Source organism: Aedes albopictus, chromosome 3 (genome assembly GCF_035046485.1).
Source record: "Aedes albopictus strain Foshan chromosome 3, AalbF5, whole genome shotgun sequence".
NCBI lineage: Eukaryota > Metazoa > Arthropoda > Insecta > Diptera > Culicidae > Aedes > Aedes albopictus.
The window spans coordinates 271056694-271071944 of NC_085138.1; the positions used below are offsets into that span (position 1 = coordinate 271056694).

At 44.9% G+C, this 15251-nt stretch overlaps 1 protein-coding gene and 1 long non-coding RNA gene across 2 annotated transcripts in view; one reads left to right on the forward strand and one right to left on the reverse strand.

Moving 5' to 3' along the window:
* LOC134292084 (uncharacterized) overlaps positions 1-14448 on the forward strand; it is a 289398-nt gene extending 274950 nt beyond the window's left edge. The window contains exon 2 of the long non-coding RNA XR_009999449.1: positions 13992-14448. This is a non-coding gene — a long non-coding RNA (uncharacterized LOC134292084). The remainder of the gene's footprint in view (positions 1-13991) is intronic.
* LOC109433196 (LIM/homeobox protein Lhx6-like) overlaps positions 1-15251 on the reverse strand; it is an 811403-nt gene that overhangs the window by 670304 nt on the left and 125848 nt on the right. The gene's annotated exons all lie outside the window — the stretch shown is intronic.

A 15251-nucleotide genomic window follows, 5' to 3' on the forward strand; every position in this document is an offset into this window, starting at 1 on the left:
GGTAAGTGGCTCCCACCGAGACCAGAGGAACGAAGCAAGACGAAATGGCAGCAAAAGTATATACAGTTCAAATAATAACCCTTCTCGTCGGCGCCCCTTCCGTTTCGGGTGGTGAAGAGAGCTAAACGATGCTACTTTGGTGGACGAGGAGCGGCCTTCACGTTTGCGAATGGCTAAAACGATGTAATGAAGAAAGTTAGTTTTTGCTATGGTTACAATTTTTAAATGTGCTTAAAATTTGCTTCCGAGGTCTGCCACCTGGGAACGAAGAACGAAGGTTGGAAAGCACGGGGAAGCAGCAATTCACCCATGTGACCAATAGCACTAATTGGAACAACTTTGGCCGACCGCAGCCCCGCAGCAGGAGAACCTGGGTGCTCATATGCTAATTGAATCGGTTTGTGACACTTGTTTTGGTACGGTTTTGCTAGGTCGTTATGTATGGGTGTGATTACGAATTTGTTAAAATATCTTTTTATATTCATATAAAGAAGATTCAAGACTATTTTGAATGTACAATTCCTAATGTTGTATATACTTAATTTGCATTAATGGAGAATCTGATACTAGATATAATTAACTAAAAGTTTATGTCATGTTGAAATTAAATAATATTATGGAATGTGCTCATCAATACGGGTGATTTAAATGGTTTATAGCATGATCTTTACTTGTCATTGGCAGCATATCGGACAGCATCCGGGACAGTGCCACAAAAGGTGCTACTTTAAGGCTCAAGCATTCGTAATCATTTTTCGGAAATCGAAAAGCAGTTTTTTTTGCTGTAAATCAAAACAATGACCACGAAAATGTATTCATTGTATTCTATTCCTCATGTGGAATACAGTGAATCCATTTTCGTTGCAAAAATGATTGATTTGAACGAAAAAACTGCTTTCAAATGTTTGATGTTGACGATGATTTCAATGACGAATGGTTCAACGTTAATTAAGGAGGCTCTCTTGCAGGCATATTTAATGTGGCTGACGGAGCGCTTCGAAATGATAGTGTAATTGTCTATATTGATCATCGCTTACTCACAACCACCATCTCAGTTTTGTGATGAGCTGATTCCAGTTCACTCCTCCACAACTGCGATTGAGTGAGCTACAGTCAATTCCACTTCTTCGATCGATTCACCGTAGACCTCCAGCGTAACATCGTTAGTGATGCCGCTGTGAGAGCCCTGTACCCCTTGATCTCCCCCTTCGCCAAGGAAATTTTCCGCCAAACTTTTGTGGGTGGCACCCTTGCATTCTTTGTCGCGCTTCAGCTGAAGGATCATCTCACCCGTGCAAGTACGTCTGATTCTGCGCACATCGGCTCCCAGATTCCTCATCCTTTCGGGACGGGCCAGCCTTTTCAGGCCCACTGACCCTTCCCAGCTTTCTTAGACGCCTGCTTCCGACCTTCGGGGTTAGTAGTATTTTCCTAGCCTTGCGGGCTCCTCCAGACAGCTTTTCATCTGATGGCTGCCTCATTCATTTATTAAGTATTACATCTAATTCAAGATAAAACTGAATCAAGAATATTTCTCCAAAATACATGGTTCGTGGCTGCCGCTCTCCATCCTCGGTCGCGCCCGATGCTCGCCAAGTCACGCTCCACCTGGTCCGCCCATCGTGCTCTCTGCGCTCCACGCCTTCTTGTACCAACCGGATCAGTTGCAAACACCAGCTTTGCAGGATTGTTGTCCGGCATTCTTGCAACATGCCCTGCCCACCGTATCCTTCCGGCTTTGGCCACCTTCTGGATGCTGGGTTCGCCGTAAAGTGCAGCGAGCTCGTGGTTCATCCTTCTCCGCCACACACCGTTCTCCTGCACACCGCCGAAGATCGTCCTTAGCACGTGTCGCTCGAAAACTCTGAGTGCTTGCAGGTCCTCCTCGAGCATGGTCCATGTCTCGTGCCCGTAGAGGATTACCGGTCTTATTAGCGTTTTGTACATGGTGCATTTGTTGCGTGGGTGAATCTTTTTCGACCGCAGTTTCTTCTGGAGCCCGTAGTAGGCCCGACTTCCGCTGATGATGCGCCTCCGAATTTCACGGATCACGTTGTTGTCAGCCGTCAGTAAGGATCCGAGGTAGACGAATCCCTCCACCACCTCGAAAGTATCCCCGTCTATCGTAACATTACTACCCAGACGGATCCGGTCGTTTTCGGTCCCGCCTACCAGCATGTACTTTGTTTTTGAGGCATTCACCACCAGTCCGACCTTTGCTGCTTCGCGTTTCAGGCGGGTGTACAGCTCTGCCACCGTTCCAAATATTCTTGCAATGATATCCATGTCGTCCGCAAAGCACACGAATTGACCGGGTTTTGTGAAAATCGTTCCCCGGCTGTTGAGCCCGGCTCGTCGCATCACACCTTCCAGAGCGATGTTGAAGAGTAGGCATGAGAGTTCATCACCTTGTCGCAGACCCCGGCGAGATTCGAATGAACTGGATAGTTCACCCGAAATCCTTACGCAGTTTTGCACACCGTCCATCGTTGCTTTAATCAGTCTAGTCAGCTTCCCAGGAAAGCCGTTTTCGTCCATGATTCTCCATAGCTCTGCGCGGTCGATACTGTCGTATGCCGCTTTGAAGTCGATGAACAAATGATGCGTTGCGACCTGGTATTCACGGCATTTCTGGAGGATTTGCCGTACGGTAAAGATCTGGTCCGTTGTCGACCGGCCGTTGATGAAGCCGGCTTGATAAATTCCCACGAACTCTTTCGTTTTAGGTGACAGACGACGGACGATGATTTGGGATAGCACTTTGTAGGCCGCATTTAAAATAGTGATCGCCCTGAAGTTCTCACATTCCAAATGGTCGCCTTTCTTGTGAATGGGGCAGGTTACCCCTTCCTTCCACTCCTCCGGTAGCTGTTCGGTTTCCCAGATCCTGACTATGAGCCGATGCAGACAGGTGGCCAACTTTTCTGGTCCATCTTGATGAGTTCAGCTGCGATACTATCCTTACTAGCTGCTTTGTTGGATTTCCGTCCTCCACTGCACTGGCGTCGTCGTTTCCTCCGTTGCCGTGGGCTCCCGTGCCTACGTTCTCCACGCCGTTCAGGTGCTGATCGAAGTGCTGCTTCCACCTTTCGATCACCTCACGTCCGTCCGTCAAGAGGCCTCCGTCTTTATCCCTGCATATTTCGGCTCGCGGCACGAAGCCGTTGCGGGATGCGTTGAGCTTCTGATAGAACTTCCGTGTTTCTTGAGAACGGCACAGCAGTTCCATTTCTTCACACTCCGCTTCTTCCAGGCGACGCTTTTTCTCCCGAAAGCGGCGGGTCTGCTGTTTCCGCTTCTGTTTATAACGTTCCACGGTCTGTCGAGTCCCTTGCTGCTGCATTACCGCCCTCGTTGCATTCTTCTCTTCCAAAACCGTTCTGCACTTTTCGTCGAACCATTCGTCCAACCAACCGTCGCCATTCTGATGGCTGCCTCTGTGAGCTTTTATCACGAGCAGTCGCATCCGCCACACCGTTCGGACTACCTGCGAAAGCGAAGGCCTCCATCTTGGTAGACTTCGTAACCTTTACTTCCGCCGGTTCCGCCGCTACTAGAGATGGGAAAACTGGTTCAGTTTTGTGAGTGAATCGCTTACGATTCACTCTCAAAAAAGAGTCGACTCTTTTGATCGATTCAGTAACTCATTTCCGAGATTTAAAGAAAAATGACGTTGTTCGATGCTAGCCATCTCCTTTTCGTATGTTTCTGCCCAGTTTTCGAAAAAAAATCCTCCACGGACGTTGACGGTTGTGTGCACAAACGAATAAGCATGACATAGTAAATATAGGATTCAAAGATTTTCGAATTTCAAAGAATCGAATCACTGGTGCGAGCCGGCCTCACAATAAAGAATGAATAAAAAAATAACGATTTGCAAAAATTATGATGTTCTGCGACCAATCATCATCAAGTTCGCAGTCAAACTAACTCTTTTCGACAACTCGTATGGAATCGTAATGACCATCAGTGAATCGTAACTCTTTTGAAAAGAATCATGGCTCACTCACTCGGTTTCGCGAATCGATTCTTTGAGTCGATTCGCGAGTGAGTTACCCATGTCTAGCCGCTACTGCAGTTTTCACGAATCTCACGTGATCCTGCGACTTACGAAGTCACAACAGGGCCTTTTTCCAGTCCATACTTGTTTTGGACTTCGTGGACACAAAGTCGATGATCTTGGCAAGCTGCTGCTCAGCCACCTCGACAGCGGACAGCCCTTCTCGTTTTTGGTTGATGGCGCTCGTCAACCACGCTCCGTCCAATATCTCTCCCGGCAGGCTAGCAGGGGAATGGATCGGAGCTCCGTGGGCATCTTCCTGCTCCTGCCACTTCACCAGGGATGCCAGATGATTTTTTTTGGCAAATCTGTATCGCACTTTTCAAAATTTGCGTGAAAAATCTATATCCCATTCAAATTTCATACAAAACAAAATCTATACGGATCCTCAATAATCTGTATAATACAGATAAATCTGTATATAGGGCATCCCTGCTCCTCATTTCTCGTTAACCTCGCTAGACTTCGTAGACCTCGTAACCTCGTTAACCTCGCTAGACCTCGTAGACCTCGCTAACCCACTTCTTGCGAAGGGGATAGCCTCGCCACTACCACTAGCTTCTGTTTGATTTTATTTATTTTAATTGTTCTTCATAGTTAATCCCTGTTAATCCCACGAGTTGCACGGAAAAGGAGATCCACCACGCCAGAGCCCTGCGGTTATGGAAAAAATACTGTGGGCGGTGCCCAGGTACCTCAAAGGCCCCGTAAAGATCGAGCATCTTTTTCACCCCCTCGATTACTTATTCCTCGGAACGGGTCGCTGCTTGACACCTTGAATTGGGGTTAGTAGTCCTATTCTTAGCCTGCGAATACGCGGCTGAATCACAAGTTGGGGGTTTGCCAGGCCCCGGGACTGTAATCCATGCAGCCCCATGGAAATGGTTTAATGGGTCAGGGGTGTAACCCTGCAGTCTTCGTTGGCTGTTGGAGGTGGTCCTCAATTACACTCTACCTGACCTTTCCACTCAGATGTCTGCTGCTCTACAGACATCTGAGTGGGAGGGTCAGGTATCTGGAGTCATATTATTCTTCAATTTAGCAAGAAATAGTAGCACAAAGAATGGTAGCACAAAGAGAGTGTAGTGACTGAAACGCTGAAAAGCATGGAAAGTAACGATATGCAAAGGTTTTGTGCAACTGTTGATAGTTCGTGGTTGCACTGGTATAAAAGCCATTTAAAAGGTTCTAGACAAGGTTCCAAACTGTAAGGAGAAAAACAATTGAAGGTTGAAGAGGAATTATTGCTGAACTTCGTAAGTGTGGAGACATTTGCATCGGTTAATTTATCAGTTCTCATGGAGGTCCAGGATAATAAAGAATGTCGCAGGCTTCGTCAAAGTGTGGACGTAACATCAAGAAGAATAAATCAAACGAACCATTTGAATCCAGCCAATATATATAAAAAAATCTTCATCTCAAACAATAATAAACCTTCAAGAAATTCAGAAATTACATTTTACTTTACGTCGTCCATAGCAATCCACTTGTGGAGCCATCGAACAATCATAAATTGCTTTTTCAATTTAGATTGCCCTTGATACTACATGGTTAAATCAGGGAGAACAGTAGACTGCACGGTATGCTTATGTATGGGTATTCGATTACATGTGTTCCGATTATGGAGAGATGTTCCCGCCTGTAGTCGTCGTTGTCGTCTATTGCCCGATAACAATCTTCCCTGCATATCATCCGGATGTGCCGTGGAGAAACATTAAATAAATAATCCCGGCGATATTAAAAACATGCGCATCTACTTGGGAACTTTTCCTCCTTCTCCTTCGGAAGATAGTTTCATAGTTGTGGGTACGGAGCTGATTGTGCCTCCCATTGGACCCCCCCTGAACGGCATTCCCACATATGTATGCAATCTACTTACTAATATATTTTATTTTTATCCAAAAACTAATAATAGAAAGAATGGATCCACATTCCCCCACACTTTGAGCGATTCCTTATACTTTTCGCTGCTCCTTTCGGATTTTCATGTCCGTGTGTGGGTGCACGCCTCGCACATGTATATGGGGAGATATAGCTGAGGTACGAATAAAACTACTTGCCCCTTCTACGGAAGGGTGATAAAATGAAAATCTTTCCAACTCTTTTCGTCAGTCGCCCCTCCGCCGGCCGTCTCCGTCCCTGTGTGACCGTTCGTTTTCACCGGCAGACAGACGGAAGGCATCTCGCATCCCAGCGCGCGTGGTGGCTTCCACTTTCTCCAAAGTGGCGGAGAGAAAATTGAAAATGGAAAAATATTAAATTGATTTCCCCTTTGCTGGCTGGCACACATTCACATGCCAATGTCATGCGGGGAGGGGGGGAATGCACGAGGGTGGCAGCTCTTCCTCCGGTCAGTCGTCGTCTCGCAGCACTGTCATACACATTCGGAAATTGTCCATGTGTGTGGACTACGGTAGGGATTCCTCATGAAGGATTTTTCTGGGGAATTGCGGCATAATCTACATACGAATTAGTATCAAAAATGTTTTGTTTTAGCTAACTTTCTTTGCTTTTGAATGCATCAGAATTGAACAGAACTCATATCATATTTCTTGGCTCAACACTCAGGAAAGCCCGGAGTCTTATCTTTAGGAGTCGTCATCGTGGTCTTCCTAGACGACGTCGTGTTGCCGATAACAGGAGAGACGCTTGAAGAAATAGAAATCCTGGCGACGGAATCACTGTCTATTGTTGAAAAATGGATGACTGGGGTCAAGCTTCAAATTGCCCATCACAAAACGGAAGTGTTTCTGATCAGCAACTGTAAAGCAGTCCAAAGGATGGAGATCGTAGTCGGAGAGCACGTAATTGCATCGAAACGCCTTTGAAACTCCTAGAAGAGATGGTCGATGATCGGCTCCACTTCAAGGAGCACGTCAACTACGCCTAGGGAAAGGCGATGAAGGCTGTCAACGCTATAGCGACAATCATGATAAACGTCGGAAAACCACGAAGCAGTAAGAAGCGTTTTCTAACGAGCGTAGCAGGCTCAATAAGTATTCAAGTTTGGTGCCTGAGTAGGGGGGGAGTAGGGCAAGCTCCCTCGTTTTTTTGTCCGGAGTGTGTTAACGTATCTATAGACACGTCGTTTTCGAATACCCCGGGGACATAACCGAGTAGTTTTTACGAAGAACCGGTACTTTATCATCACCACCGAAATCACTGAACTTACGTCGGCACCTGACAGGTCGGGCTGGAAACACCGGTATCGGGAGAAGATCTACCGTCGAGGTCTTTCTCTGTTGGAGTAGACTACGTCCACTGCCGGGGACTAGACCGAGTATACCGCGAAAAAAACACCGGAGCGAGGTAATCGGGGCACCTGTGAACCGGAAGCAAGTCTCCAACCAGAATCGTAAAATTGACTTCGGTGCCTGCCCGGGATGTAAAGGTTTCTGAAGATCATCCACCGCCAGAAACTATTCAAGTAGTGCGCGGTCTAGATGACCTCCTTCGTTGGAAAATTCTCCATTGAAGCGTCGCAGAAAGAATTTGATCGAAGTTTGTTTAGATGGAAGTTGAAGGTTTCAGCATTATGAAGGTGGGTATTAACAAGTTGAGAATCGCTGAATGGCGAATACCAAACGACTAATGAGAGCAAAAGAGTTCTGTTTGGAAAGGAACTAATAACTAAAGGGGCCGAAAAGCTCAGCATGAGATAAATCGCTGAATGGCGTGTATCGTTGAATAACACATTGAAGGGGGGCACGTAGCACATAACACCCTCCTCAGAAGTAATACTGAACCGCGATGCCGGGTGAAATGGTGAAAAAGGACTAACCCTAAGAGAATGCGGTCACAACACGCTAAACTTTCGCACTGGAGTGTGCATGAACATGAACACGACAGGCCATTACTGAAGATTTTTGAACTCCCAGTTGGATGTAAAAAAGGGGTGTCAGGGGCGTTTCCAGGGTCTCGAGGGCAGTGCTTCAGGAGGTCTCAGGCAGGGGTGTTCCAGGAGATCTCAGGGGCGTTTCAGAGGTGGCAGTGATTTTCGGGGAATTTCCTGGAGGCCTCAGAAGCGTTTCATCTCAAGGAGTTTCAGGGTTTCCAGAGGATCTCAGGGGCGTTAAAGAGAGTCCATGGGGGTGTCAGGGCGAACCAGAGGTCTCATAGTTGTTTCAGGTAGTCTCAGGGGCATTTCAGGGAGTCCCAGGATGTTTCGGAGGAATACGTGTGGATCAAAGGGGGGCTTCAGGGGATCTCAGGGTCGTTTAAGTGAGTCTCAGTGGCATTTTGGGGATTCCGGAATGTTTAAGGGGGTACTTGGTTGTCTCAGGGGCTTTTCAGGGGTTCTCTGGAGGTTTCAGGAGGCATCACGGGATTTCAGGGGTCTCTGGAGTGTTTAATACTACTGAAACATTTGATACCCCTCCAGAAAACCCTTGTAATCTTTGTAATGCGTCTGAAATTAATTGAAACGCCCCTGAAACTCCTATTATGCTATTGAAACACCCTTGAAATCCAAATAACACAGCGTTACAAAAATTATCTTTTGGTCTGTCTCAAAAGCAAACTTATGTGTCTCTAACAGATTTTGGGCCGCTGAATCCGAATCTAAGCTCAGATTTGCTCCAGCACGTCACAATTTTGAGATATACCTCAATTTATATGGCAAAATATGCGATTTTGGGCTTTTTTGACTGCAAGCCATTAAGTATGGAAATATTTTTCATAAGCAATCAAAAGGTAAACTGGCCAATTAACATCTAAATTAACGACTCATGCAAAATATTTCGTTTAACCAAATCGAATTTGATAGTTTTAAGTGATTTATGTTAGGTACGCTATTCCCCGTACAAGTCACCCTCCAAAATTTGCATGCAAGTTTACATACTAACATAAAATGCTTAAATCTATCGAATTTGATTTGGTAAAACGATATATTTTGCATGAGTGGTTAATTGACCAATTTACACCTAAACCTTATTTTACGTCCACTATTGGCTTATCGAAAAAAATTTCTACCGACAAAATAATGATCAAAATACACATTTTTATATTTTTGTACACTTCTTCTGATCACGAAGATGTTTTAAAAAATATAAAACTGTTGAGTTTGCTCATTGTCTTAGCGGTAGAATTTTTTGTCGCTCAGCCAAGCATGGACGTAAAAAGAGGACGAGGTGTACCTTTTGATTACTTGAAAAAAATATTTCCTTGTTTAATGGCTTGCAGTCGAAAAAGCCCAAAATCCCTTATTTTACCCTATAAATTGAGGTATAGCTCAAAATTGTGACGTGCTGGAGCAAATCTGAGCTCAGATTCGGATTCAGCTGCCCAAAATCTGTCAGAGACACATTAGTGTAATCTATTTGAAATGCCTTGGGACAATCTTGCGTTTTGCATTAATGTTAATTTTCAAATATTTCAGTACAGGCTCAGCACAGGTTGGGCACGATTATCCGGAGTCGGGTTCTGAAATTTCCCAAACATGTATCTAGCAAACGATACGATTTACATGGCTGAAATGTGGATTCACCACCAATCAAAGTTGATTTAATCCTCATTTGGCACTAGGGTCCTTATGACTCTGCTTACTGACACCGCAGTGCGAATATAGATTCGGATCACTACTTAGTCGCTGTATGCATGCGCTCAAAACTTTCGACAGTTATCACCACGCGTCGAAGTCGAACACCGCGGCTCAACATCGAGCAACTTCGTAACGTAGAAGTGGCTCAAGACTACGCGCAGCAGTTAGCAGTGGCCCTACCAACGGAAGAGCAGCTTGGCGCAGCTACACTTGAAGATGGCTGCAGGGATATCCGATCCGCCATAGGTAGTACCTCGGTTACAGCACTAGGCTGCGCGACTCCGAATCACAGAAACGACTGGTACGACGGCGAATGTGAACAGTTGAAAAACGAGAAGAATGCAGCATGGGCGAGAATGCTGCAACACCGTACGAGAGCGAATGAGGTACGTTACAAACAGACGCGGAACAGGCAGAACTCAGTTTTCCGGATGAAGAAGCGCCAGCAGGAAGAACGAGATCGTGAAGCGATGGAAGAGCTGTACCGCGCGAAGGACACACGAAAGTTCTACTCTACGAGAAGCTGAACTGCTCGCGCAGAGGCTTTGTGCCACAAGCCGACATGTGCCGAGATAATCACGGAATATTCTCACGAGCGAGCGTGATGTGGTCGAGAGGTGGCGGCAGCATTACGATAAGCACCTCAATGGCGACGTTGCGAGTACCGAAGGTGGCGTGGTAACAGATCTAGGAGTATGTGCACAGGACGAAAGACTTCCGGCCCCTGACCTTCAAGAGATTGAGGAGGAGGTTGGCCGGTTGAAAAACAACAAAGCCGCTGGAGCAGATCAACTACCAAGCGAGCTTCTAAAATACGGTGGAGAAGCACTGGTGAGAGCACTACACTGGGTCATTACCAAGATTTGGGAGGAGGAAGTATTACCGGAGGAATGGATGGAAGGTATCGTGTGTCCCATCTACAAAAAGGGCGACAAGTTGGATTGCGGGAACTACCGAGCTATCACACTACTGAGCGCTGCCTACACAATACTCTCTCAAATTTTATGCCGCCGTCTATCACCGATTGCAAGAGAGTTCGTGGGGCAATATCAGGCTGGATTTATGGGTGAACGCGCTACAACGGACCAGATGTTCGCCATCCGCCAGGTGTTGCAGAAATGCCGCGAATACAACGTGCCCACACATCACTTGTTCATCGATTTCAAATCAATCGATCGAGACCAGCTATGGCAGATTTTGTACGAATACAGATTCCCGGATAAACTGGTGCGATTGATCAAGGCGACGATGTATCGAGTGATGTGCGAAGTTCGAGTATCAGGGACACTCACGAGTCCCTTCGAATCTCGCAGATGTTTACGGCAAGGTAATGGTCTTTCGTGCTTGCTATTCAACATTGCTTTAGAAGGTGTAATTAGGAGAGCGGGGATAAACACGAGTGGAACGATTTTCACGAAGTCCGTTTAGCTGCTTGGTTTCGCTGATGATATTGATTTTATAGCTCGGAAATTTGAGACGTTGGCGGAAACGTACATCCGACTAAACAGTGAAGCCAGGCGAATCGGATCAGTCATTAATGTGTCGAAGACAAAGTACATAATGACAAAGGGCTCCAGGGAGGAATCACCGCGCCCGCCACCTCGAATTTCAATCGACGGTGATGAAATCGATGCGGCTGAAGAATTCGTGTACTTGGGCTCACTGGTGACCGCAAACAATAACACCAGCAGAGGAATTCAGAGGCGGATTGTGGCAGGATCGTGCTTACTTTGGACTCCGCAGAACTCTACGATCGAATAAAGTTCGCCGTAACACGAAGTAAACTATCTACAAAACGCTGATTAGACCGGTAGTCCTCTGTGTGCACGAAACATGGACCCTACGTGCAGAGGACCAACGCGCCCTTGGAGTTTTCGAACGGAAGGTGTTGCGTACCATCTACGGTGGAGTGCAGATGGAAGACGGGACTTGGAGAAGGCGAATGAACCGCGAGCTGCATCAGCTGCTGAGAGAACCAACCATTGTCCGAAAATCGGGAGGCTACGGTGGGGGGGGTCATGCCATCAGGATGTCGGATAGCAACCCGACAAAAATGGTTCTCGAGAGTCATCCGACCGGTACAAGAAGACGTGGAGCGCAGCGAGCTAGGTTGGTCGACCAAGTGGAGGACGATCTGCGGATCCTACGCAGAGTGCGGAACTGGAGACTAACAACCAGAGTGTTGGAACAGGAGACGGCTACTATGTACAGCAGAGGCCACCCAGGCCATAGCCTGATCGGTAAGGTAAGTAAATTCTAAAAAAGTAGATCAGACCTTCAAAAGTTAAAATATGGAAACCATGCGAAAAAGTTGTAAAATCCCTTCGAATATGACGAGTTTACTTTTCACTTTTCTTCTTCTTCTTCTTCATGGCTCGACGTTCGCATTTGAACTAGGCCTGCCTCTCTTCAGCTAAGTGTTCTTAGAGCACTTCCATAGTTATCAATTGAAGGGCTTTATTTGCTTCCCTTTTTGCTTGAGTTTGTAATTTTTGTCGACTGCACTTATTTAAGTTCAATTGGTTGGCTTTGTAAACGTGTTGTTAACCAAATGCAGTTTCTTGTCAATGTTCTTAGTAACAGCTTCAGGAATAATATCGTAAGTGATTTAATTATAGTTTTATGTTAGTCCTGGTCTTGAAACCAGTCCTGCAAAATATCAGTCTCAGTGCCTGTTTTTCAGCCGAAAATGAATGACTGCGGCGGTCGTTTTCAGTTCCTCGATGTGAGAACTGACAGAGTCCGAGAACTCCATTCGTGAGCGACCCAGCAAGATCAATTCCCAATCATCCACACACTACTCATGCTGAAAGGCCATTCGTCTCAAGCGGTGGCTTGTGAGAGTGAGTGCCCTATACGCTCCCAAGTAACACAGATTGTTATATAATAGTTGAAAATTCACGTTTAATACTAATTCAGTTGTTCATTTCTTGTTATATTGACTCAATATCGAACACTTATAAAATCAAAACAGCGCAAAAAATGGCGGCTTATAAAACATCTTACAAGTTATTTCAGATGTATTCTAATACAGTTAAAATACAATTAAAATACATCAGCCGTACGTTCAATCCACCGTTTAAATGACAATTAGTTATAATTAAGTGGTTCGCCAACAATAAAAACTTGCAAAAATCCTATATGATACAAACACAATGACTAGTTGTAATTAAGCTGCTTTTAAGTAATATAACTTGCAGACGTCATTTATACTTCATACAATAGATATATGTTTAGATTAAGTTATTTTATGGCGATATAAGTTGAAAATGTCATTGTCATAACAAACATATGAAAAAAATCAATGGGAAGGGAATCGCTTTACCTAAACTGACAGGTAACAAAACAAAAATATTTATAAATATACTTCGCATTTCAATCCCAAAAATGAATCCTATGAGATGAATTCAACTGCATTTTATAAACTACTCTGATAGACTCTGATGGTTAACTTTTTTAATGGGTTTAACTCGGTGGAGATAGTGATGTTTTTCCTGCGCTTCGAGATTTATGGTAAAACATCTCTTTTTACTTCTCCATAAATTAAGCGCCACTGACTTGAATCAAAAATGTAGCATAGATCAGCTAAATAATAGCCCTTCATAAAGATTTATTTTAAAATCATGCCAACAAGCAATATGGCAGACTATCCAAATAGCTTACAGTGCCGTTCAAAATATGTTACAAATTTAATATTTTTTTTTAATTAATTCTACCCGATTCATTGCGATATACTGCTAATGCATCAAATGGCATTTGAATATTTAAACACTATTAATACTTGCAACTACAAAAATAGTTTGGTTTTATAACAAATTCGAGAGATTAGAATATCCTAGAGTAGTGTGCGGTAGTTCGGCAGCAGCAAAGTTTCGCGCGCTCGCTTTGCTAGATTTTTGCGATTTTCTTTCCCCTTCTCTCTGCGGGGCTCCGACGACGGGACGCCAAGCAGTCAGTAGTGTGCGGTAGATCGGCAGCAGCAAAGTTTCGCGCGCTCGCTTCGCTAGATTTTTGCGATTTTCTTTCCCCTTCTCTCTGCGGGGCTCCGACGACGGGACGCCAAGCAGTCAGTAGTATGCTGTAGTTCGGCAGCAGCAAAGTTTCGCGCGCTCGCTTTGCTAGATTTTTGCGATTTTTTTTCCTCTTCCCTCTGCGCGGCTCCGACGACGGGACGAGTGTGCGCGCGCCGTGGTTCGAGCCGGTTCCGAATTTTTCGCTTCCCTTCGGCGCTAGTTTCGAATACACTTTTAGTTGATAATGAATATTTTCTTTCATTTTTTGCATTTACACAAAAGAGTGAAAAATGTTACTTCGGGTTCGCCGGTCGAGAAAAAATCCGGGCGCCGACAAGTGAGTCTCGTTCAGTGTATTTCTGTGTGGAATAGACTAAAGGTTTCTGCTCCCTAGTGGAGTGGAGACGCGCGATAGAATTTTCTTTTTGGCTCGTTCTTGCGTCGAAAAGTGGTCGGTTGTTAACGGCGGTTTGTGTATATTGATCCATTGTCAAATCATATCACCAACCATAGGTGACTCCCGGACTGACAATGTACCTTACCCTACTAACAAAAAATTCCTTCCTGAGACAAACGTGGAGATGCAGCGATTCGCGGTCTTTTTAACAACGTTTGTCTTACTAACATTCCCTTCCATCCTCGATGACCGTAAGGACGTGGCCGGCGCCGTTATTGACCTTATTAAAGTTGAGAGCTCTCGACCTGTGTACATTGAGAATAGTAAGCTAGTCCCAAGCCCTATTCATTGATTCCTTGTGCAATTTCGATTGCTCTGGTCAATCACGGAGTAGCAACTACGAATTGTGCGGTCATCTATGCTCATGCTCATGCTCATGCTCAATTCGAGAGATTAGAATATCCTAGTTTTATTTACATAATGCAAATGTGTTCATATGCTTGAAAGGCACTGTAATCTGAAGAGTCACTCTGAGGAAAATGCGTATTTCTACTATCTTTGATTTGTAATTAAGTTGGAGCTACGTTTTAATTACATCATAACAACAATTACAAAATAGAGTGTGAAAGATTTTTCATAAACGTTTATATCATGTATTGACGACATTTCTACAACTTACGTACAATTACCTTGGCCTTTCTGCTTTTGTGGACTACATTACAACATTGAAATAACTAAATTATAACTTATTCTCTAATGAGGCCAGATCTGTCAAATGCCAAAAAAAAATGTCAACAATTGAACCGCTTGTATTATTTATGGCCCTTTCGTTTCGTTTTACTCCACGGGATTTCGAGTGGACATTAAATTATTTACCCGGTCAACACGTCCATAACGCGTCCGCGGTTAGACGGATTCCACGAGTGGTTCCCTGTGCTTCACATCCGATAGTAGCAGATTTGGTACAATCCGCAGTTATTAGAAGTGCCGCTGTTTTGAAGTGAAAAAAGCTACTTCAGAAAGAAGACAAATCCTCCGAGGATGATGATTAGCATTACAACTCCAGTGCTGCTGAGCGGTATTTCGTTCTATTTAAAGAGGTAACAATTGGACCACCGATTCGGTTCAATCTGCCCTTTTGGGCAGGCGGTTAGCGCATAATGGTTAGCGCACCCGATGTAGTGAATGTTAATCCTATTAGGTGAAGGTGTTTGTTTTGAGAAGTGAAACTGCAAGGAAAGT